Source organism: Elephas maximus, chromosome 4 (assembly GCF_024166365.1).
Source record: "Elephas maximus indicus isolate mEleMax1 chromosome 4, mEleMax1 primary haplotype, whole genome shotgun sequence".
In the NCBI taxonomy this organism is placed as follows: Eukaryota; Metazoa; Chordata; class Mammalia; order Proboscidea; family Elephantidae; genus Elephas; species Elephas maximus.
The window spans coordinates 175,897,560-175,919,325 of NC_064822.1; the positions used below are offsets into that span (position 1 = coordinate 175,897,560).

The following is a 21,766-nucleotide window of genomic DNA, read 5'->3' on the forward strand; positions in this document are numbered from 1 at the left end:
CTCACAGCCCTGCGTGGAAGCCACTGAGGCCGCTGCCTCCTCCGGCCCCTGCAGAAAACAGTTGTTTCTGCAGCACTTACTGCTCTCCTACAAGCCCACCGAGGGCTCTCTTTCATCTCGCTTATTTTTTAAGGGAATTCCTGGGTGGTGCAAATGTTTAAGCACTCAGCTGCTAACCAAATGGTTGGAGGTTCGAGATCACCTAGAAGCACCTCAGCAGAAAGGCCTGGGGATCTACTTCCAAAAAATCAGCCATTGAAAACCCTGTAGAGCACTGTTCTGCTCTGACTTACATGGGGTTGCCACGAGCTGGAATCTATTCGATGGCCAATGGTTTGGTTTTGGTTATTTTTTTAATCACAAAAAGCTCTTTTTTTTTTTTTGTGGTGAATATATACACAATAAAACATACACCAATCACACAAAGCTCTTTTCACATCCTTTCCCAGAGGGTCTAGACCTGCTCAGGGCAGAATCCATCTCAGTATATGAGGAAACCAAGACGTCAGGGCCTTTGAGAACTCCGAGGGTCACAGAACATGGCACTGGGCCCCATGATTCACCCAGCCTCCGGCATGCGGCTGCACCTTCTTTACTGATGACGTGGCCAAGACTGTGTGGGCAGAGCTGAGGAATCCAGTAGGGCTGTGACCTGGCCACAGGCAGACAGCTGTCCCACTTTATAGAAAATTAAGTTAGGAATCTGACAAGGAGTCAGGCTAGGAGTGAGTAGTTTTCCCCTCCCTAAGCTGTGCCATGCTTAGCTGAGGTTGCTATTGTTAGTTGTCTTCTAGTTGGCTCCGACTCGTGGTGACCCCACGTACAACGAACTATAATGCTGCCCAGTCCTGCACCATCTTCACGATCATTGGTATGCTCCAGTTCATTGTTGTGGCCACTGTGTATTTCAGGTGCCCTCCAACCTTGGGGGTCTACTTTCCAGCACTGTACTGGACAATATTCTGTCAGCTGAAGTAGTACCCCATGAACCGCTGATGAACTGATCCCTGAGCTGCAGAAGGACACCCCAGAGCTGTACTCTGTTCTGGGGCTTCTGCCTCTCCACTCTAAGACCCCCGGACTCTCTTCTGTGGAGCCTGTATTTGCAGAACAGAAAGTCCTGGCCAGGAAATTCTGCTTCAAAACCTCCAGGGTTCAAGACACAGGCTACCTTCTCCATAAAGTCTCCCATGATGGTCCATCACCATCATCATCAATATGCCCCATTTGTGAACACTCCCCATATGCCGGGCTCTGTGCTAAGCAGGGAGGGTCTCTTTCCAGCCTCTCAGCAATCCTGGGAGATAGGCGTCACCCACTCATTTTATGGATAATGAAGCTGATGTTTGAGAAAGCAAGATGCTGGCGTAAGTTTAACCAGGCAGTATGGGGTAAAGAAGGAGCTGTGGTGGTGCAGTGGTTAAACACTTGGCTGCTAACTGAAAGGTCAGTGGTTCAAATCCACCAGTTGCTCTGTGGGAGAAAGATGTGGCAGTCTGCTTCTGTGAAGCTTCATAGCCTTAGAAACCCTGCGGGGCAGTTCAACTCTGTCCTATTTCGTCACTATGAGTTGGAATCAACTTGATGGCAACGGCTATGAAGTAAAGCCAGGATTCAAGCATGTTGTTGTTGTTGTTGCGGGTCGTTGAGCCAATTTCAACTCGTAGCTACCCTACAGGACAGAGTAGAACTGCCTCATAGTGTTTCCAAGGCTGTAATCTTTACAGGAGCAGATCACCATGTCTTATCCCCTGTGGAGTGGCTGCTGGGTTCAAACCTCCAAACTTAGCAGCCGAGTGCTTAACCATTACACCACCAGGGCTCCTTGGATTCAAACATAGGTCTACCTAACTCTAAAGCCTACGTGCAAAGCTACAATGCCTCCATCGCAGCTCTGTATTTGTAGCCGCTATATTTGTGTATTTATTATACCACTCCCTCACCTCCTTTAGCTCTTTATTCAAGTGTCACCTTTTAAAACATTGCAGCCCTCCCACCAACATTTCTTCTCCCTTCCCTGCTTTAGTTGCCTCTATGATACCCACCATCATCCAACACACTGTTTTACTTTTATAGTTTATTGTTTCTGTGTCTCTCCAACTTGAATGTGACCCCCATGAGGACAAGAATTTTTGTTCATTTTTTTTTTTACTGTCATAACTCTAGCACTGACCAGAGGGGGTTGGCTCATAGTAGGCCCTCAAAAGATATCTGTGAATCCAAGAAATGAGTGAATCCACCTTGTGCGTTATCGATGGTTTCTTAGATGTCCCCATATTGTAAACTTCTTGAGGACAGGGATTAAATCAAATTCACCTCTCTATAGCCCCACATTTCGGAATCAACTCGATAGCAACGATTGTTTATAGCCCCACAGGAGCCCTGGTAGCGTAGTGGTTAAGAGCTCCTCTGCTAACCAAAAGTTCCGTAGTTCAAATCTACCAGCCGCTCATTGGAAATGCTAGGGGACAGTTCTACTCTGTCCCATAGCGTCGCTGTGAGTCGGAATAGACTCGACAACAACGGGTTTGGGGATTTTTTGGTTATAGCCCATTAAGAGGTAGTGGTGGTTCAGTAGTAGAACTCTCACCTTTCATGTAGGAGACACAAGTTTGATCCCTGACCAATGTACCTCACACATGGGCATCACCATTCTGCCATTGGAGGCTTGCATGCTGCTACAATGCTGAACAGATTTTAGCAGAACTTCCAGACTAAGATGGACTAGGAAGAAAAAAAGCCTATGACCTACTTCAGAAAATTGTTGTTGTTGTTGTTAGGTGCCGTCGAGTCGGTTCCGACTCATAGCGACCCCATGCACAACAGAACAAAACACTGCCGGGTCCTGAGCCATCCTTACAATTGTTGTTATGCTTGAGCTCATTGTTGCAGCCACTGTGTCAATCCACCTCGCTGAGGGTCTTCCTTTGCCAAGCATGATGTCCTTCTCCAGGGACTGATCCCTCCTGACAACATGTCCGAAGTATGTAAGACGCAGTCTTGCCATCCTTGCTTCTAAGTGGCATTCTGGTTGTACTTCTTCCAAGACAGATTTGTTCGTTCTTCTGGCACTCCATGGTATATTCAACATTCTTCGCCAATACCACAATTCAAAGGCATCAATTCTTCTTTGGTCTTCCTTATTCATTGTCCAGCTTTAACATGCATATGATGAGACTGAAAATACCATGGCTTGGGTCAGGCGCACCTTAGTCTTCAAGGTGACATCTTTGCACTTCCACACCTTGAAGAGGTCCTTTGCAGCAGATTTACCCAATGAAATGCATCTTTTGATTTCTTGACTGCTACTCCCATGATTGTGGATCCAAGTAAAATGAAATCTTTGACAACTTCAATCTTTTCTCCATTTATCATGGTGTTGCTCATTGGTTCAGTTGCGAAGATTTTTGCTTTCTTTATATTGAGTTGCAAGCCATACTGAAGGCTGTGGTCTTTGATCTTCATTAGTAAGTGCTTCAAGTCCTCTTCACTTTCAGCAAGCAAGGTTGTGTCATCTGCATAATGCAGGTTGTTAATGAGTATTCCTGCAATCCTGATGCCGCATTCTTCTTCATAGAATCCAGCTTCTCGGATTATCTGCGCAGCACACAGATTGAACAAAGGTATGGTGAAAGGATACAACCCTGATGCACACCTTTCCTGACTTTAAACCAATCAGTATCCCCTTGTTCTGTCTGAAGAAACATCTCTTGATCTATGTAAAGGTTCCTCATGAGCACAATTAAGTATTCTGGAATTCCCATTCTTCGCAATGTTATCCATAATTTGTTATGATCCACACAGTCGAATGACTTTGCATACTCAATAAAACACAGGTAAACATCCTTCTGGTATTCTCTGCTTTCAGCCAGGATCCATCTGACATCAGCAATGATATCCCTGGTTCCATGTCCTCTTCTGAAACCAGCCTGAATTTCTGGCAGTTCTCTGTCAATACACTGCTGCAGCCATTTTTGAATCATCTTCAGCAAAATTTTGCTTCTGTGTCATATTAATGATATTGTTCTATAATTTCTGCATGCAGTTGGATCACCTTTCTTGAGAATAGGCATAAATAATACCTTCAAATCCATTTCCACGTCATAGATTGTCAGAGACAGTTTCCTAAAACACAGAACTGACCGTGTCATTCTGCTGGTTAAACACGGCAGCTGTTCCTTGGTGGATGTCCAAGCTCTTCCCTGTAGCACTGAAACCCCTTCCTGGCCTATGCTGGCTTTGTCTCCAACTTCATCTCTCCTCACGGTGCCCTTGCACATTATACTGACATTGATCCGCTAACCTGCCATGCAGTCTTATGCCTTTGATGCTCTTCTGCTTTCTGAAATGCCATCCTTTTTAATTCTTCTCTAAGCCTCGCCTTACCCCTTTGGACTAGTGGACCCCATTAATCTTTCAGAGCTCAGCTCAGCTATTACCTTGCTCAGGAAGCCTCTCCAGAACTCCCTCTCTCCTTGTGCCAAAGGAAAGTTCAAAACATTCTCTCTCAGATCACATCACACTCCTGCACTATCTCAACCACCCACTGAGAACCTGGAAATAAAGAAAATTAAAGACCTTTAGGTCCACCAGGCTACAGGACCTGCCTCTGAACCTTAAAGAAGGAAAGCCCCTTAATCAGATACTATTGATTCTTCCTCAGGAAACAATGCATACATAGTTGGCCATTTGCCTTCCCTGATTTCAGTCAAACAGACGTGGTAAATCAGAGGGAATTTTGCTGGAGTCAAGTATGCTAGTTGCTAGAAGCAGGGGAATGCGGGGTAAAGAACTCTAAAAACATAATGCTGGGGCTGTTTGGTGTAAGGGCAAACAGTCCCACATACAAACACAACCTTAAGGGCGTCATGATATTTTAATACTTCATGTTGCCCTTTCAAACCTCACAAAATACGTATCATATTGTTACCAACTAGAAAAGCGTAAAAATATAAAGTTTTAATTCCAAAGGCTAAAAGAAAAAAAAAAACTTTATAACATAAAAATTTATTATTGAAATATTTCCTACATGGGATAATGCTAAAAATAACAGATAAAATAGTGACTGGTCGATAATAAGTTTTATATGTATGCTATCTACTGCTGCTGGAGTCCTGGGTGATGCAAACAGTTAATACACTCAGCTGCTAACTGAAAGGTGAGAAGTTTGAGTCCACTCAGAGGTGCCTCAGAAGAAAGACCAGGTGATCTACTTCCAAATAATCAGCCACTGAAAACCCCGTGGAGCACAGTCCTACTCTGACACACACGAGGCTGCCATGAATTGACGCAGCAGCAACTGGTTGCTGGTTAGCTGCTGCTACTACTGCTATTCCTCTTCCTCCTCCTTCCCGTACTCTGAAGACACTCCTGGAGGGTTCGTGTCACAGAGCAGCCAAGAGCACGGGCTCTGAAGTCAAAACTACCTAGGATTCCAGCGCTTTTATTTCTTTTATTTCCTAGCTGTATGACCTTAGGCCAGTCACTAACCGTTCTGTGCGTCAGTTTGCTCATCATAAAGTAGGGGTCATAATTCTAGCTCATCCATAGGGTGAGAATTAAATGATTTAATCCACATAAAGTGCTTTCGACTATGCTTCGCACACTAGTTGTTATGCCACAGGAAGGGTGGCTCTGGCATCCTTGGAAAATAGGCAGGATGATATGGGAGAAGGAGATGCAGAGTCTGAGAGCTTCAAGGAAGGCCCAAAGCGGTTCTAGGCACAGGGAATTCCTCTGCACACACCATCCCCAGAAGATCAGCCCACTGCTGGTCCAGGCCAGAGGTAGTACTCTGTGCTGTGGGAAGCCCAGTCCAAATCCTTGGCTTTGAGGTCCAACTTTGGTACAGGAGTCAGATCCACACCCCAAACCCTGGCTACCCCAGTGCAGAAGCTGCCTCATCTATTTCTGGAAGTTACCAGCTCTCATGTGACAACTCCCCCCTCAATCTGTGTAGTGGTAGCTTTCCTCAAAGGTGTTTCACCACAAGAGGTTTTAAAAGCCCAATGGCAACTCTGTACACCTAGCTCTGAGATTGCCTCATCTGTCTCACCATGGCAGGCCCTCACTTTAGTGACTGGGAAGTTGCTTCAGTCACTGTAGACTCACTGAGCACATGAAGACATGTGACTCCCATGCCACCACTAAAACACACATGTACTCTTCGGTCAGTCATCATCATCATGTTCACCCACCATCGTATATTCTAGGCTCCAGCCATTCTCTATCATTCTTCCAAACCTTCCTCCTTGCTTTTCCCTCTGCTTGGCTCTTCTTTTTCCAACTTTCGCCAAACCAGAATTACTACTCAATTCTGAAATCCCATCTAAAACATCACCTCTACTGTGAAGTCTTTGCAGCTCCCCCAAGGATTTTTCATAATGTGATCCATCAACTACCCACATAGAACTATTTGTGGTGCCTGCTAATCCCAGACCTCCTACTTCTGGGGTAGGGGCCTAGACAGCTGCATTTCTTTTTAATTAATTTTTATTGTGCTTTAAGTGAAAGTTTACAAATCAAGTTAGTCTCTCGTACAAAAATTTATATACACCTTGCTATACACTCCTAACTGCTTTCCCCCTAATAAGACAGCACACTCCTTCCCTCAACTCTCTCTCCTCATGTCCATTTGGGTAGCTTCTGGCCCCCTCTGCCTTCTCATCTCCCCTCCAGACAGGAGATGCCAACATAGTCTCATGTGTCTACTTGATCCAAGAAGCTCGTTCTTCACCAGTATCATTTTCCTAGACAGCTGCATTTTTAACAACCTCCCCAATTAATTCTTACACACACTAAAGTTTAAGAACAGCTGTCTGGAGAGCTAGTCTTGCAAACCTTAGACTTTGTACTTTCTCTCTTACTTGTGCTCCCCTAATACTTTCTGTATGATCTCCAAGTCATGTTGCAGCTTATGGTAAATCTCCCCTCACCAGACTGTGAGCTACTCGAGGGCAGAGACCATGTCCTAATGATATTTAAACTCTTAGCATTCCCACAGTGTTGCCATATGGTTTCTCAGCTTTGGAGTCATCCTGGACTCCTTTCTCCCTCTAATGTTCCACATTACACCAGAGTAGGTTGTTTTCTAATCCCAACTGATCGATGTCTTTATAAAAGAGAAGAGATACAGAGAGACACACAGAGGAAAGATGGCCATGTGACTATGGAGTTACGCGGCAGCTGCAAACCAAGGAACTCCTGGGGCTACTAGAAGCTGGGAGAGAAAAGAAAGGATCTTTCTCTAGAGCATTCAGAGAGAACATAGCCCTGCTGACACCCTGAATTTAGACCACTAGCTTCTAGAACTTTGAGACAGGAAATTTGTTTTTATGTTATTTTGTTACAGCAGCCCTAGGAAGCTAATACACCATATGGCCTCCTTGCTTGAAACCTCTGACTTAGAATAGAATGCAGTCTTCTCTCCCCAGCCTATGAGTCTCCAGTGGACCTGGCTTCAGGTACCTCTCTAGTAACATCATCTCTAACTCTACCTTCTCATGCCTCTCAATCTATCCTGAGGTTCACTTGCTGTTGCTTCTACCTAGAACTCTTTTCCAAAGATATTTTCAAAACCTACTCCCAAACTTCATTTATGCCCTTGTTCAAGCATAACTTCTCAGAGAGACCTCTAACTGACTTTTTTATAATGGCATCTTCCTATACCATCATTTCACTTCATGACATTCATCATTAACTGATGTTATATATTTGTTTTTTGGTTATTTTATATTCCCCACTAGAATATAAGATCTATGAAGGTAGGGATCTTGGTACTGTTCATTGATATATCCCCAGCATCTAGAACACTGCCTATCACGGGATAAGAACCCCATAAATATTTGTCAAAATGATGAATGAATAAACCATTGAAATGAACATTCCAGGGTGATGGAACTGTTCGGTACCCTGATTGTGGTAATGGTTTCATAAATCCATACATGTGTTCAAAGTCATAGAACTGAACACCAAAACAAAATCAACTTTATTGTGTGAATTTAAAAAATAAAATCAATTAAAAAAGTCAAACCATGCGTTATGGATTGAATTTTTTTCCAAAAAAAGATATAAAGTCCTAACCCCTGGCACCCTGGTACTCCTGGTGATAAAATTCCCAATACTTTGAACTTGAACCCATATTTTGGTTCAAAGATTCCTTTGTAGAACCCCTCAAATCATTTGGCCCTGAATTAAAAAAAAAAAAATGCTGTTGAGTCAATTCTGACTCATAAACCAAAAAAAAGAAACCAAACCCTCTGCCGTCGAGTCGATTCCAACTCATAGTGACCCTATAGGACAGAGTAGAATTGCCCCATATGGTTTCCAAGGAGCGCCTGGTGGATTCGAACTGCTGACCTTTTGGTTAGCAGCTATAGCTCTTAACCACTGTGCTACCAGGGATTCTGACTCATAGTAACCTTAAAAACCTGTTCCCAGCAAGCTGATTCAGACTTAGTGACCCTGTAGTACACAGCAGAACTGTTCCATAGGGTTTCCAAGGCTATAATCTTTAAGAAAGCTGATTGCCACAACTTTCTTCCAAGGAGTCGCTAGTGGGTTCAAACTGTTGACCATTTGGTTAGCAACTGAGTGCTTAACCACTGCACTACCACAGCGCCTTAAAGCAGAAAATTTAATTCAGCTATTAGTGCCTTAAAAATGGATTAAGTTCAACATCTCCCTTCTAAGTACAACTTTCTAATTGTTACGGATTGAACTGTATCCCCCAAAATATGTGTTGAAATCTTAACCCCTGTACCTCTAAATATGACCCTATTTGAAAATAGGGATTTCTTCTGTTACGTTAATGAGGTCATTCCAGAATAGTGTGGGTCCTAAACCTAATCATTTCAGAGTTATGAAAACACCAGAATAGACACAGAGACGCACAGGGGGAAGAGGAAGACATATGATGGAGACAGATATATCTACAAGCCCAGGAATACCAAGGATTGCTGGCAGCTACTACGGTAGAGGCTGAAATAGACAAAGAAGGACTTCCCCTTACAGCTGCACACTGAAGTGTGGACTTCTAGCCTTCTGTTCTTTAAAGCCATCCACTTCCAGTATCTTTTGTTACACCAGCCCTACATAACTAAGATACTGGTGCTTGTGTAGATAACTGGCACTAGGGTGAGCTAGGAGGGGGCAAGGTTGCACGCACTCAGCACTCTTAGAGCAATGCCACATAAGGTTTCCTGAGGGCTTGTAGGAAACTATCTAGAGTGCTAATAATGTGGGCAGAGAAATTTGAGGTAAGACTAAAAAAGCCAAAGCACCTCTCTAACGCCTTTCCAAGAAGAATGAATAAATTAGCATGCATAGAACACCTACTCTACATATTCCAGGCACTCTTTAAAGGTTATTATTTAGTCCTCCCATTCACCACTCAAAGTGGGTTCTATTGGTCCACTTTCACAAGCGACAAAACCAGACAGAGAGGTTAAGTAACATGCCCAATGTCACACAGTGGTAGGCACTTTGAATTCAGGTTTATTTAGCTTCCAGTCCCATTCTTTTCCCATTTTGGATTTCAGAAGCAATGTTCAAGAACATGAGAGTGACAACCATCCAATGGAGTTAAATAGGGAATGCCAGCCTCAAAGAGGAAATGCCAACTTGGACACAGTGGGCAAGTTCTTTGCTACAACTTTTCAAAGACCAGCATGGACAACTTTGTTAAAGCATGATGCTGATTACTTTCTGGAAAACCTTCTCTGTAACAGTTCCTGGGCTGGAGGGTTCCATACGTATTATCTCACTTAATTTTCATCATCATTAAAAAAAAAAAAAAAAACTGTTAACATGTATGAGAGTATTAGAGGCTGTTTACCCAAGAGGAATGGCATAAACCCTGCCAGCAAGCAAGAATACCTGAGAATTCTGCACCCTGTATTATACCCCATTTCAGCTAGAAATTTGACAGTTACCTTAAAGACAGAATGGTTTGAAGACCCAGACGATTGCATATACACTTACATTTTGCTATTTCTTTCGGTCTAGCTCAGTGTTTCACACACTGGTTAGCATAGGAATTACTGCTCAGGGTTACGTACACAAAAACCACGTGTAATGCAATATTTTGGGGAATTAAAATATTTTCCATGGTAATTTCCAAGGGTAATGATTTTCACTGCATACTGTGGCTGAAGGAATAGGTAAGATGCAGCTCTGCTGTGCTAAAGGCTTCTCCTCGTTTTCTCCTTGATCAATAATCAAGAAGTCTTAGATCGAGAAGGAAAGTCAGAGGCTGTCAAGTGTCACTCCTTCCCAGGGTAGAAATCCCTGGGGGTTATCGTGAACTTCCAGTAACAAGAGGTGCCATGGAAGGTGGACTCTACGCCCCTGAACAGCTCCCACCATCAGCACACTTTTCCTCTATCTGCTATCTGCTCTCTGTCCAGACACCTCCAACTTCCAGAGCACTTGCTAGCTTTGCCCTCCAGGCCTGCAGAGTAATTATGATCCCTCCTTCCTATGATAGTCATTTGAATATTTGAAGCCTGGCATCAGAATGATACTTCGTTAGCATTAAGGAAAGATCAAGAAAAGTTAAATATCTGTGCTGCACTTTTAAATAATTACTTGTGTTTTTAAAAAATTTCAGAATGTATATCTCTCCACATGCAAGATGTTGACACCTCCCCCCTCTCCCCGCCTCCCAGTTAGGTAGCTCTATAAATTAATTTGCTTCAACACCTTAGGAGTCCGCCCTGGAAACATGAAGCATAGATGGGAAGACAGAGAACAGAGACCACACGTCACGTGGCAAGTGTTCTTACAGTACTACAAGTCAGGCCCTAGCTACACACAAGGAGCCCTGGTGGTGTAACAGTTAAACACTCAGCTGCTAACTCAAAGGTTGCCAGTTCGAACCCACCTAGCAGCTCTGCAGGAGAAAGACCTGGTGATCTCCTCCCGTAAAGATTACAGCCTAGAAAAACCTATGGGGAAATTCTACTCTGTCACACAGAGACACTATGAGTAGAAATCACCTCGACAGCACCTAACAACAACAACCACACACAGAGTGAAAGAGCCAAGGTGTCTGCCATCAATTGGGAAAGCTTGCAGACCTGTGAACTAGACCCCTCATGAAACACACATGTCCATCCTGAAGCTCCTCAAGGAAGTGGACAAGGTATCAGACTCTGTTTGCTAACGCCCTCCTCTCATGTCTCAGACAACAGCCACACATGCCAAGGGCAGCATAGGTACACAGTAAGTCTTACTCCAATCTGTTGGCACTGCAAAGGGCCTGGAGGTGAGCATAACTAAAGTTAAACCATCCCAAAGTTCTCAAATGAAGGTTCTGTTTTTAACTAATAGCAATATAATTTCAAAAGCCTAAGACAAGGAGCCTTGGTCTCCACCTCCTGCCATCTATCCACTAACTGGTATAGTGAAATGGAACAAGCCACCTACCTTCCCTGGACCTCTGCATTTCTCATCTATAAAGTAAGGGCCCTGAACTGAATGAATGGAAGTTCACTTTCAGGCCAAGCACCTGCTAATCCTCTACACTCACACACAGTAAACTGGATTGTTGTTGTTGTTAGGTGCCATTGAGTTGGCTCTGACTCATTGTGACCCTAGGTACAACAGAACAAAATGCTGCCCAGTCCTGTGCCATCCTCACAATCGTTGCTATGTTTGAGCCCATTGTTGCTGCCATTGTGTCAATCCATCTTGATGTGGGTCTTCCTCTTTTTGCTGACCCTCTACCTTATCAAGCATGATGTCTTTCTCCAGAGACTGGTCTCTCCTGATAACATGTCCAAAGTGTATAAGACGAAGTTTTGCCATCTACATTTCTAAGGAGCATTCTGGCTGTACTTCTTCCAAGACATATTTGTTCATTCTTCTAGCCAACCATGGTATAGTAAATATTCTTTGACAACGTCATAATTCAAATGCACCAATTCTTCTACAGTCTTCTTTATTCCTTGCCCAGCATATGAAGAAATGGAAAATAACATGGCTTGAGTCAGGTGCACCTTAGTCTTCAAGGTGACATCTTTGGTTTTAACACTTTAAAGGGGTCTTTTGCAGCAGATTTGCCTAACGTAATAATTCATTTGATTTCTTGACTGCTGCTTCCATGAGCATTGATTGTAGAGCCAAGTAAAATGAAATCCTTAAAAACTTCAATATTTTCTCCATTTATCATTATGTTGCTTATTGGTCCAGTTGTGAAGATTTTCGTTTCATTTGTGTTGAGGTGTAATCCACACTGAAGGCTATAGTCTTTGATCTTCATCAGTGAGTGCTTCAAGTCCATTTCACCTTCAGCAAGCAAGGTTGTGTCATCTGCATATTGAAGGTTGTTAATGAGCCTTCCTCCAATTCTGATGCCATGTTCTGCTTCATACAATCTGGCTTCTCGAATTACTTGCTCAGCATATAGCTAGAATAAGTATGGTGAAAGGGTACAACCCTGATGCACACCTTTCCTGATTTTAAACCACACCAGTATCCCTTTGGAAATTGGTGGCGTAGTGGTTAAGTGCTAGAGCTGCTAACCAAAAAGTCGGCAGTTCAAATTGACCAGATGCTCTTTAGAAACTCTATGCGGCAGTTCTACTCTGTCCTATAGGGTCGTTATGAGTCAGAATCAACTCGATGGCAGTGGATTGTGGGTTAGTGTCTCCTTGTTCTGTTCAAATGACTGCCTCGTGGTCTATGTACAGTCTCCTCATGAGCACAGTTAAATTTTCTGGAAAACCTATTCTTCCCAATGTTATCCATAATTTGTTATGATTCACACACTTGAATGCCTCTGCACAGTCAATAAAACAGAGGTAAACATCTTTCCGGTATTCTCTGCTTTCAGTCAAGATCTGTCTGACATCAGCAATGATATCTTTTGTTTCGCATCTTCTTCTGAATCCAGCTTGAATTTCTGGCAGTTCCTTGCAACTGCTTTTGAATTATCCTCAGCAAAATTTTACTTGTGTGTGATATTAATGATATTGTTTGATAATTTCCACATTCGATTGGATCACCTTTCTTTGGAATGGGTACAATATGGATCTCTTCCAGTTGGTTGGCCAGGTAGCTGTCTTCCAGATTTCTTGGCATAGACAAGTGAGCACTCCCAGTGACCCTATATGACAGAGTTGAACTGCCCCATAGAGTTTCCTAGGCTGTAATCTTTATGGGAGTAGATCACTAGGTCTTTTCTCCCAAGGAGCCTCTGGTGGGTTCAAACTGAACCTCTGACCTTTTGTTTAGCAGCTAAGCACTTAACAATTGTACCACCAGGACTCCATTGCATCATAATAAGTCTATGAAGTGCCAGGTTTCCTTGAATTACTATTAAACCAGAGTTTCTCACTAGCAGCCTTTCCAGTTACTCTCCTCCTCCCTCATTCCCACTGTTTTCAATTTATACCTCAAGGTAGCCATTCTTGCATTAGGACCCTCTTTGGACAAGGTGAGAACTCTGAAGCTGGGGCAATAACCCATGCCTCATTAAACACAAACAAGAAAACATCACAACAGCGCTACCCATAATACAAAGAAGTTTCCCCCTCCCCACCCCTAAGAGCTCCAACCTGGGACAGCTAGGAAAGGGACAGCCAAACTCAAGGCAAACTGACAATTCAAGGGTCAAGGACCTAAAGCACCCCCAGAAAACATGATCAAAACCCCTGAGACCATTCACGAGTTTTTGGAGAAGCCCAGGGTCTACCAAGTGCCATGTGGCTGAGCTGGAGTACTGAAGAAGGGACCCAGACAATACAAGGAGGGACCAGTGTTGTAGTTGTCTCCAGGGATACAATACTAACCTGACCCACTCTCCTCCTACTCCAGATTCCAAGAGAAAAGCTCTTATCTCCAGGAAGCTTCTGATGGAAACCTATACCAAGACATGCTTGCTTTTAGCTCCTGGTGAGCACACGCCTCAGCCACTATCTCCCAGAACTCAGAGGGCCCTAACCCAAGCCTCACATTATACACATGAACAACAGACCCAGAGAGGGAGACACCCTTATCCAAGACCACACAGCATGCCAGGACAGCAGTAGGAATGAGCCTTTGCCTGACCGTCAGTTAAGAGCTGTTTCCTCCTACTGCACAAGGCTCATCCCTATGGTGCCCGCTCCCTCTTCAAAACCTTGGCCTCACCTCCTGGTTCTGAGGATTCCTCCAGGTTGAGCAAGGCTTGGAAGCAGGTGGCAGTTTAGCAGTTCATCCAGGGGATCTCTGTAGGCAGAGCAGCTAGGGCTGTATCAGTCCCTGTGGCAAGGACAGACTGCAGTGTGGAACTTTGAAAGGGCTCTCTCTTCCCTAAAGGGTCCTTCTCTTCCTCCTCCTCCTCTTCCTCCCCCTCCTCCTCCTGCTCCTCTGTAGTACTACAGGGACATGTGCTCTTCTGCTTGGGAGGCAGTAAGGAGGCGAGGGTGGCGTAGGATGGTACAGCTGTTTTTTGGAAGGAGAAGGGCAACAATCTGCTGGGCCCTGCTACACACTCACACCTGGCAGAAGAGGACAGAAAAAAAAAAAAATGTACAGAGCTCTGTCTGCTACCACGGAATTATTAACCCTTGGGCTTCAGCTCTGCTCCTCACGGCTGTAGAGAGAAACAATACACTTAACCAATGGAGTCCCAGCCAGAGACATTACATCATCGATCAGGACCGCCATTGGCTAATAATTCCTAGAAGGCAAAATCTTGCTTCTAGGTGCTTAACCCTTTCATGTCCATCATAGCAAATACTCAAGTATTCGGTAAACCACTGGTGCTGGAACCTTGCTTATGTCAGAATCATCTGAGATGCTTTCTAAACATACAGATTGCTGTGTTCCACTCCAAGCCATCTAAGGCAGGACCTTCAGAGGGGAGCATGAATAACTATTTTTATTTAGTGTACAGAGTGTAGGGGGTCACTGCTCTACTCAGAAACTCTGCCTCTCCAAAAAGAAATGAGGTAACATTTTTCTGAGTATTTATTACGTGCACTGCTCTTTACTATGTTGTTGCTGGGTGCTGTTGAGTGGATTCCGACTCATGGTGACCCCATGTGATAGAGTAGAACTGTCCCACAGGGTTTCCTAGGCTGTAATCTTCACAGGAGCAGATCACCAGATCTTTCTCCCACAAGGCCACTGGGTAGATTTGAACAATCAACCTTTCGGTTAGCAGCCACATGTTTAATCATTGTGCCATCTGGGCTTCTTGCGTTTTACTATATCATCTCTTTGATTTCCTATGCTGAGCAGTGGGCATTATTGGCCCCATTTCACAGGTATAAAGAGTGAGGCTCAGAAAGGGTAGGTCACTTTCTCAAGAGATGAAGCCTGACTTTGAAAGCAATGTTGTTTCTACCCTACCTTGCTATCCCCCTGAAGTTCCCACTTAAAATCAAAGCAAGTCATTTGTCTACTTACTGCCTCCAAGGTTATAGAAAACACAGAACCTCTTAATTAGTTGGAAAATGCCAATAACTTGTGAAGATCTGAGAAATGAAAAGAATAGTGAATTCCCAATACAAATTTTAGGGATCACCCCCTAGAGCCCCAAATATTCCCTTTTCCAGGCTCATTGCTTCTACTGTGTCAGCTTAACTGTCACTTCCTCTAGGAGCCTCCTTCTGCCCCCAAACCTCGAATAGATGGGCCTGCTCTGTGTTCCTAAGGTCCCCTGTATTAGCTGCCTGCAGTCGTTTGTTTACTAGGTAAATTCCACAGGATTAAAGTCATGCACACCTTCTCCAGTGAAAAGTGCCTACCACATGGGAGTACTCAATCACAATTCAGAAGGAAGGGAGGGAAGAAGGGAAGAGAAAAGATGGGAAGGGAAGAGAAGGGAAGAAGGGAGATAGAGAAGCAGAAACAGGAGGAGGGTGGGAAGGTCATTGCTGAAGTTTTAAATGGCATCATAATGAAGTGGGAAACGCAAAGGACTGCAAGCCAGGAGATCACATGAACAAACTGTCTGATCTTGGGCAAGTCATTTCTTTGGGTCTCAGTTTCCTCTTTTGAAAACGGGGACAAGAGCATCTGCCTAGGGCTGTTATGAGGATCAATTAAAGAATGATCCAGGCTCTGCTTTGCTCTTATATTCTCCCTAGATCTCATCCATTTCATTGTCTGACATCTAAACAACCACAACCTTCTCCTCACCTAGTCTCCTCTACAGTGTGAACGATACTCCAATCCACCCAGTCTTAAACCTCCAAAATATATTTCAGATCCTACTTTTACCTCCAAAATATACCTCACATCCTACTTTTGCCTAACTTTATTGCTATCCTCTACCCCAAGGCACCAGCATCTTCTTCAGATATACATACCTAACTCCTAACTAGTGACAGGTTCCATTCTTTCTCCTCTCTAATTCATTTTTCACCTGGCAGCTAGTGGAAACTTTTTAAAAAAATATAAACCACCTCACCAATATTTATTGAGCATCCTTCTTCTAGAGGCAAGACAGAAAACGAACAGATATATACTATAATATCAAGTTATTCCTATGTTTAAAATCCTTCAATGACTTCTCATTGCGCTTTGAATAAAGTCCAAGCTCAGCATGGCCTCCAGGGCCCCATCTACTTCTCCAAACTCATCTAAGGCCACTCTCCTCAACTTGCCCATTGTGCTCCAATCACAATAGGTTCCAGTCCTCCACCTCATGGTCCTTGAACAAGCTCTTGCCTGATCTTGGCATTGCTGGTTCTTTCTCACCCTTCAGCCTTGCTGTAAATTTCACCCCCTCAGATCAACCTTCCTGGACCACCCTGTTAAGCACCACTTCATTCATTTATTTCATTCAGAAAATCTGTGCTGGGCTCTGGGGATGCAGCAATGTATGATCCCCTGGAGCCTACAGTCTGGTGGGAGGACCAACTAAAGAAAAGCAGACACAGTGGATCAACAAATGCTATGAGGGGTGGACCTACTTTACACAAGGTGGTTCCAGAAGGCCTTTCTGAGGGGTGGTATTGAAAATGAAGGGTGAGAAGGAGTCATAGACAAAGGGCCTCTTAATCTGTCATATCATGGCTATCTGATGCTATGTTCCAGCCTTCAATGTTTGCTTGTGAAGAATCAAACATGCAATGTCTGCCTCTGTGTCCCCTATGACTAACAGACTTAGGACAGTGTCTACCATCCAGGAGACACTCAATACACATTGACTGAATTAATAACAGGATAAATAAATGAATTGATCAATCCACCAATAAAAGCACTTGTAGAGTGTAAAAATCATAGTTGTGATTGTTATTATTATTTTATGTTTCCAGGTTCTGGAAAAGACTAGGTTAACTGTAAAACGACAATAAAATTACCTAACTTGGAGCATTATTGGACTACTAGGAGAGAATATATCTATGTAGTAGGTACTCAATGCTGTGTAGCAGTAGCAGTTGTGGCAATTATTATTACCGCCTATTTCCTCACAAAAGCTGATTTGCTTAACTCAAACTCCAAAAGCCACTTTCAGATGCAGCCAAGGGCTATCAAGGCAAGAGGAATGAACATTTTCAAGTGCCTGCTCTGCACTAGCCACAGTATGAAGCACTTTGTGTCAGTTCTCACATTTACTTCCCACACCCATCCTGTGAGGCAGTGTAGGGATGCTACAGAGCACCTCTTGATCACCCTCCAAGACCTAGGCACGCCTCACTTCCCACCCACAGCTGCTAGAAGTGTTGGCTGCTCACAGCTCAGGAACTGCCCTGGTGAAGGAAGCTGCCTCACCCAAGCATACACCCCCTCCATGGGGCACCCTGCACCCACTGGCTGGTCAATGTGGGGGTCCAAAGACCTGGCGCCTTAGCCCATGGGATCAGTTGAGACCTCTCTTGCAACTGCATCACAGGTTAACTTCTCCCTCTGCCTAATCCTGCTCCCCAAGAATCCTCCTGTGCACAAAGCTCAGTCTCAGTTTCTTTCCAGAGAACCTGACCTAGGGCAGATGAGTATTATGATGTCCTTTTAAATGAGAAAACTAAAGTTCAGAAAGGTTGATAATGTCCCCAAGGCACATAGCTAGTGTGACTTTCACTCTGAACTTCCTTTGCTCTATTACACCACTTTACACACAGCTCTGCCTCTAAGTACCAAGACTCAGCCTCTGTGGGCAGAAAGGGGAACTCAACGAGTGGGGACGGCCACAGAGAGGGCCAGATGATCAGAGTGGGGGGGGGGGCAGAGGCACCACTGCACAATCCTCTAGGGACCACCTCTGACGACAAGATCGAGGTTACAGGCTCCAGAAACAATATGAATATGACTTAAGGTTGCAGAAGCAAGCATCATAGGGACAGCACTCCCTCACCACCCTAATTCATGCCCAGAAGCCAGGAAACAGGGCTCCTGGGCTCAGGGGGCTGCCTTAAGGGGCCAGAATGTTTGCACCAAGCCCCAGATTAAAATAATAATAATAAAAACTCCAATTTACCAGCCTCCTGATGCCCCGGCCTCCATTCTATGGTCCACAGAGCTACCAGAGTGACCTGATCACGGAGCAGAATTTTTCCAGAACCCTGGGCCAACTAGGGACAACATTCTAAGTATCTTCAGGCTGCAACTTAAGGTTCCTGCATGCTCTAGCCCCCCTGCCACGTTCACAGCTCGTTTTCTGCCCACAGTATGCCCGGTCCTACAGATCAGCTGCAGATCAGTTTCAGGATGACCTCATGTTCCAGGTCGGGGCACCGCACTTTTCAGTTCCTTCACCCTTTTTTAGTGCAGCGCGTAAGTTCTCCGCTGCTAACCAAAAGGTCGGCGGTTGGAATTCATCAGCGGCCCCTTGGAAACCCTATGGGGTAGTTCTACTCAGTCCTATAGGGTCACAATGAGTCGGAATCATCTCGAAGGAAGCGGGTTAGCTTCCCACATGAAAACCTACCTGGAATTCCTGCTATCCCCTCAACCCCATGCGTTCCCACCACACAGCTTTCAGCCTGGCAAATCCTCCTTCTCCTCCAAGTTCCACTCAGTGATCCCCTCCTCTCCATCTGCTGTCCCCTGCAATGTTCTGTAATTGTTCCTCTAGCTGTCCTTCTTAGCCCCAAGAACTTCAACACACCCCTTAATCTCCTTCCTGTCCTTCGGGTTTAACACAGCGCCCGACACACAGCAGGAGCTCAATAATTGCTGCATGAATCCACGAGGCGCCTTATCGAGTGCCTGGCCGGGGAGCCTCCCTGAGATTTCCCCCCGCGCCCCAGGATGACTCGGAATAGGACATGGCATGACACATCAGACCACTAGCCCCAGGACAACGCGTCACGACGGCCTGAAGCCCGAAGGCAGGTGCGGGATGGTAGCGCAAAGTCCGGCCGCTGCGGCTCCCGGGTCCCGCAGGCTCTGCCCCGCGCCCCGCGCCCCGCGCCCCGCGCCCCGCGCCCCGCGCCCCGCGCCCCGCGCCCCGCGCCCCGCGCCCCGCGCCCCGCAGAGAGGATCTTGGGCGACACCACCCTGCGCCGGGCTCTCTGGCTCCCGGGCCCCGCGGGCAGCCCCGGCTCGCCAGCCCTGCGCTATCTGTCGTGGGGCCAGCCCGGGGACCGGCAGCAGCAGCGGGGCGGGGAAGCCTGCGGAGAAGCCCGGGAGGCGGCTCCTAGCGGGCCGGTCCGCGAGTCCGCATCCAGCACCGCCGGCTGCGGTGGGGGCTTCCTGCTTCCAGAGACCCCGCGAAGTCTACTCGGCTGCGGCGCGGTGCTTACCGTGCGAGCCGCCAGGGAGCAGGCGCCCCTGGGTGCCTCAGCCCGAGCGCCCGCCGGTCCGCCGCTCTGTGGAGAAGCAGGCAACTCGGCTCGGCTCCCACAGAGCGCCAACGCCATCGCCGCGGCGCCCCATTGGCTGAGGCCGCGAGGCCCCGCCCCGGAGGCCCCGCCCCGGAGGCCCCGCCCCTAAGGCCCGTCCCCCCGCCCTCCCGATAGGCCCCGCCCACGCCTGGGCTCCTCGGCCCCTGCAGCGAAAAGTTGCTTCATAACTCCGAGCTCTCGCTCTGCTCAGGCAGCCAAGTGAGGTAACAATTCTCCACCCCAAGAGTGTCTAGAAGGTCCTCCGGGAGTGCCAAGAGTGCAGTGTCCTTGGAAGCTAGCTCTGAGAAAGTCACCTGACCTCCCTAGACCTCAGGAGGCTCCTCGGAGAAACTGGGCAGTCGCTGTGTTCGCAGATGGCTCAGGTGGTGTTCTAGGCACCAGCACCAGGTACGCGACAGGGAACGAGACAAGTCTTATCACTCTTATGGAATTCTCCTATGGTTGTGTGTGTGCAGGTTATGTGCAAGTAAAAAACGAGCAAGATAATGTCAGATTGCTGTAAGCACAGTGCCGGGGGGGCGTTGATTAATAAGAAAGGGGGAGCAAGGCTACTGGAAATAGGATGCTCTCAGGTCTCATGACGACGTGGTGATATTTAACTTAAGGCTTTTAAGGGTAAAAGGGCTTCCGGGGCTGCAGGAAGAGCATTGCAGACAGAGGAACAGCAAATGCGCAGGTTCTGAGGCTGAAACTGGAAACCGGGATGGCGGGAATTTAGGGAGCAAGAGGCAAATGACCTAGATTAGACATGTAAATGGAACTAAACCACCCAGAGCCTTACAGGCCAAGGTGAGAAGCTTCGGTTTTGTCATAAGGACAAAAATAAGCCACTGAAGCATTTTAAGTGGTCACTATGACAGTTTTAAAAGACCATTCTGACTGTTGTGTGGAGAATTTAAGAAGTGAAAGAATGGAAGCTGGGAGGCCAGTTAGGAGGCCATCACAGAAATCCAGGCAAAAGGTAATGGTGGCTTAGGCCAGGGTGTGGGCAGCAGAGATAGGGAAAGGTAGGCTGATTGAAATATATTTTGAAAGTAGCATGGAAAAAAACTTGATGATGGTTTGGGTTTAAAGGATGAGGAAATGAGAGGAATCAATAATGACTCCTAGGTAGTTGGTTTGAGTCACCAATGGGATAATGGTGCCATTATCAAGGTGGGGAAGACTGGAGAGGAAGAGGTTGGAGGCAGAGGGCACCATGGACTCCATGTTAGACATTTGAGATGCCCGTTAGCTAGACATCCTGATAGAGATAACAATTACTACTAAAAAAAAAAAAAATCTACTACAACAACAAAGAGCCCTGGTGGCACAAAGGGTTAACCAGCTGGTAACCAAAAGGTTGGTGAGTCAAACCCATCCAGTGACTCTTTGGGAGAAAGACCTGGCAATCTGCTTCCTTAAAGATTACCACCAATAAAACCCTATGGGGCAGTTCTACTCTGCCACATGGGGTTGCTGTGAGTCAAAATCAGCTCTGTGGTACCTAACAACATCAGAGACAATGTTTGGTTGTTGTTAAGTGCAGTTGAGTTGTTTCTGACTCATAGTGACCCCATGTACAACAGAATGAAACAGCGCCCAGTCCTGTGAAATCCTCAAAATCATTGCTATGTTTGAGTCTGTTGTTGTAGCCACTGTGTCAATTCATCACCTTGAGGGTCTTCTTTTTCACTGACCCTCTACTTTACCAAGCATGATGCCCTTCACCAGAGACTGATGCCTCCTGATAACATGTCCAGAGTATGCAATACAAAGCCTGACTGTCCTAACTTCCAAGGAGCACTCTGGCTGTACTTCTTCCAAGACAGATTTGTTTGTTCTTCTGGCAGTCCATGGTAAAAAATTTCCATGGTATGTATAGTCAATATTCTTCACCAACACCATAATTCAAAGGCATCAATTCTTCTTAGGTCTTCTTTATTCTTTGTCCAGCTTTCATATGCTTATGAAGCAATTGAAAATACCATGGCTTGGATCAGGTA

General features: G+C 45.7%; 1 protein-coding gene across 1 annotated transcript in view; it reads right to left on the reverse strand.

Annotated features, from left to right (window-relative positions):
• Positions 1–14,222, reverse strand: part of SYN3 (synapsin III) — a 687,937-nt gene extending 673,715 nt beyond the window's left edge. The window contains exon 1 of the mRNA XM_049884283.1: positions 14,134–14,222. The gene's annotated coding sequence lies outside the window, so the exon portion shown is untranslated. The remainder of the gene's footprint in view (positions 1–14,133) is intronic.
• Between the last annotated feature and the right edge of the window lie 7,544 nt (positions 14,223–21,766).